This window comes from Myotis lucifugus, unplaced genomic scaffold, assembly GCF_000147115.1.
Source record: "Myotis lucifugus unplaced genomic scaffold, Myoluc2.0 scaffold_0, whole genome shotgun sequence".
In the NCBI taxonomy this organism is placed as follows: domain Eukaryota; kingdom Metazoa; phylum Chordata; class Mammalia; order Chiroptera; family Vespertilionidae; genus Myotis; species Myotis lucifugus.
The window spans coordinates 38,849,306-38,853,649 of NW_005871048.1; the positions used below are offsets into that span (position 1 = coordinate 38,849,306).

At 40.7% G+C, this 4,344-nt stretch overlaps 1 protein-coding gene across 1 annotated transcript in view; it reads left to right on the plus strand.

Annotated features, from left to right (window-relative positions):
• The window catches only part of ANKRD31 (ankyrin repeat domain 31), a 123,640-nt gene that overhangs the window by 19,610 nt on the left and 99,686 nt on the right, over window positions 1-4,344 (plus strand). The window lies entirely within an intron of this gene.

Sequence of the window (4,344 nt, forward strand, 5' to 3'; positions counted from 1 at the left end):
ATATATAATTTTACAAATACTCTCAAGTTTTATTTCTTTTTAAAATTTATTTTTTTTAAAGTATTCTTTTTAAAAAAATATGTTTTTATTGATTTTTAGAGAGAGAAGAAGGGAGAGGGATAGAGAGATAGAAATATCAATGATGAGAGAGAATCATTGATTGGCTGCGTCCTGCACGCCCCCTACTAGAGCCCGAACCTGCATCCTGGGCATGTGCCCTGACTGGGAATTGAACCAGTGACCTCTTGGTGCATGGGTCGATGCTCAACCACTGAACCACACTGTCTGGGCCGTAAGTTTTATTTCTTAAGAGAGGTTGAATCAGATTAAATGATTCTGTTTATTAATATTATTTTGAAAGGGAAGTTAAGGCATAGCATGAAAGAAGAATTTGTAAAGTTTATTGAAATTAGACTTCATACAACTATTTACTTTAGGAGACTTTACCCTTTTAGTTCTTTTAAAACAATGATTCCCAAAGTATGGTCTGTGCACCATCTAGGAATCTTTGAGCCTCTTTCCAGAGAGTCTGTGAGGTCAAAATTATTTTCATAACAATACCAACACATTATTGCCTGTTGCATGGTATTTACGTTTGTACTTACAGTCCTAACGTAAATGGGTAAAATTCTGGAGCCCTAGGTAGGAATCAGGGCAGTGCCACCGAATAGCACTAATAATCACAGTATTTTTCACTACCATGTACTAGCAGTTAAAAACAAACAAACAAACAAAAACCCCAGCCATTTTCACTTAATGAATTTGTTGAAGCAGAAAAATTATTAGTTTTATTAAATGGAATGAAGCGGGAAGTATGCTAATAGTACTGAAGTGCTCTAATAGAGCACTTGTTTGAGTTGTAAGCATTGTAAGAAAACTAGCCTTACTTTTCTTTTTAATTTGAAAAAATAACTAACAAACAAACTAGTTATTCACACTTGTTTATATGTCAGACATTTTCTTGAAAATGAATGAAGTAACCCAGTCACTTCAAGGAAAATTGCTAATGGTATTTGTTGCAAAAGAAAAAATTCAAGCTTTCAAGAGAAAGTTAGAGTTTAGGAAAACTTCTGTCTACTACTTTGACATTGATGTCTTTCCAATACTTAAAAGTTTTCTGGTGAGATCAGTAGTAATATTTACAAAGGTGATCTTTTTGATATTTTATAATGAAACACATATAATGAAGATTTGCATGATTCGCCCTGGCCAGGTGGCAAAGTTGGTTGGAGTGTCATCCCATATACCTAAAAAGGTTTCAGGTTCAATTCCCAGTCAAGGCACATACCTAGGTTTCTGGTTCAATCCCTGGTTGGAGTGTATACAGGACACAACCGATCGGTTTCTTTCTCACATCAATGTTTTTCTCTCTCTCCTTTCTTCTCTCTTTAAAAATCAATAAAAACATATCCTTGAGTGAGATTAAAAAAAAGATTTGCATAACTCAATATTTTCTAAAAGACCAATGCATGATGTCACAAAATCAGTAACAGATAAAAGATCTGTTCAAAGTGCAAATAGACCAATCCTATATAATAAAAGCCTAATATGCAAATCGAGCAAACGGCAGAACGACCTGTGGAATGACTGGTCCCTATGATGTGCACTGACCACCAGGGGGTAGATGCTCAATACAGGAGCTGCCCCCAGTCTGCAGGCCCCAGGCCAGCCAAGGTGGGTACCAGCGGGAGGGGGGGGGGTGATCACCCCGCCGGTTGCCCTACAGATGGGCCCTGATCACTGACCAGGCCTAGGGATCCTACCCATGCATGAATTTCGTGCATTGAGCCTCTGTGTGTTATAATGTAACACAATACAAAAAGTTCATTGAGTTTGATTCAATATCTACATTTTCAGTTACCTTTAAGGAAGTTATTGCTTTTAGCATTTTGGTGTGATATCAAAGAATAATAGCCACAATTATCCAAAAAGGCTACTAAAATACTCCTTCCTTTTTCAACTGCATGTCTGTATAAGATCAGATTTTTGTTATATATGTCAAACAAAATATATGGCAAAAGAGTGAAAACAGTCTTGGCCTGTGTTTCTCAGTGGTTAGAGCGTCAGCCCATGCACTGAAGGGTCACAGGTTCGATTTGTACCTGGGTTGCAAGTTCCATCCCCAGCCCTGGTCTGGGCGTGTGCAAGAGGAAACCAATCAATGTGTGTCTCTCTCACGTAGATCTCTCTCCCTCTCTCCCTCTCTCCCTCTCTCCCTCTCTCCCTCTCTCCTTCTCTCCTTCTCTCCTTCCCTCTCTCCCTCCCCCCTCCCTCCCTCTCTCTCTTCCCCTTTCCCTGTGCTTCCCTCCTTCTCTCCCACTCTCTCTAAAAATCAGTGGAGCCCGGCTGGTGTGGCTCAGTGGTTGAATGTTGACCCATGAACCAGGAGGTCACAGTTCGATTCCCAGTCAGGGCACATGCCTGGGTTGTGGGTTTGGTCCCAAGTAAGGGGCATGCAGGAGGCAGTCAATTGATGATTCTCTCTCATCATTGATTTTTCTCCATCTCCCTTTCGCTTCCTCTCTTTGAAATCTATAAAAACATATTTTTAAAAATCAATGGAAAAAATATCGAGTGAGGATTAACAAAACAAAAAGATTAAAAGGAGTAGCAAATATGAGATAGTAGCTTACATTAAAGAGATTTTTTTTTATTTTTTAAAAATATATTTTATTGATTTTTTACAGAGAGGAAGGGAGAGGGATAGAGAGCTAGAAACATCGATGAGAGAGAAACATCGATCAGCTGCCTCCTGCACGCCTCCTACTGGGGATGTGCCCACAACCAAGGTACATGCCCTTGACCAGAATCGAACCTGGGACCCTTCAATCCACAGGCTGACGCTCTATCCACTGAGCCAAACCGGTTACGGCATTAAAGAGATTTTTAAAAATGTGAAACTGTCACTTTTCTCACTAGTTTTTTCTATCTTTGAAAATATAATTTTCATAAAATATATTAACATAGTACTAGATTATTACTGTTACTTTTAAATTAATGGTTATTTTAAAATTTTCTCCATTTTAATTTCTAGCATGTAAATATAAATACAGTAGGTCCTCGGGTTACGTCAGAGATCCGTTCCTACGGCGCGACGTAACGCGATTTTCGCTATAAGTCGGAACCCACCTCCATAAGCACCTACATTACTCACATGGAGCACATACACAGAGAAATGAAGTGAAACAGTGAAAAAAAATTAAAAGAAAGATAACAATTCCTGACCTTTACTTGTGGTAAATAAATAATAAAAAACGTAAAGCACATATGTACATGTGTCGAAATGACGGAACTTTTTTTTATATAAATACTGTAAATGGGATATGGCAACGTAACCACGAAACAACGTACGTCGAGTCCGACTTAACTGGAGGACTGTCTGTAATTATAAATTGCATAAACAAAAACTCTTTGGGTTTCCCGATAATTTTTTAAGAGTGTAAAGGAGTCTAAAATCAAAAAGTTTGAGAATTGCTATTTTCAAAAATCCCTTTTACTGAATATATTAGCAATATAAGTTCAGAAACAGAAAAGAAAGAAAAGACTAAAGAAGACTAACATAGCATCCATAATCTCACTGCCCCAAAAGAACCATTTGTAGATAGTTTTTTATCCTGTTTTTAAATTTTAATAGTTTATCATAATTATTTTCTCGTTAATATGTTTTATAAACATGAATTTTAATGGTCTCAGTGGTTCACTCTATAACTTGACTGTACTATAATTTATTTAATCATTCCTCTACTATCAGATATGTACATTGTTTGCCGTCTTGCCTAATATAAATAACTAGAGGCCCGGTACACAAAAATTTGTGCACTCGGGGAGGAAGGGGGGGGTCCCTCAGCCCGGCCTGTGCCCTCTCGCAGTCTGGGACCCCTCGGGAGATAACGACCTGCTGGCTTAGGCCTGCTCCCGGGTGGCAGAGGGCAGGCCCAATCCCTAGGTGCAGCCCCTGGTCGGGCTCAGAGCAGGGCTGATTGGGGAGTTGGGGCGCTGCCCCCTGTCATGCACAGAGCAGGGCGGATTGGGAGGTTGCGATGCCACCATCAGTCACGCTCAGGGTAGGGCTGATTGGGGGGTTGGGGCACCGCCCCCTGTCACACTCAAGGGAGGGTCAATGGAGAGGTTGTGGTGCCACTCCCTGTGATGCACAGAGCAGGGGCAATCAGGGGGTTGGGCGCTGCCGCTGTCACTCACAGAGGCAAGTCCAATCAGGGGGTTGGGGCACTGCCCCCCCGTCACGCTCAATGCAGGGCCATCAGGGGGATCTGGGAGGTCCCCCTTGTACGCAAAGAACAGTGGCCATTCATTGCTGTAGTGGAGCTCCCTCCTGTACACTCA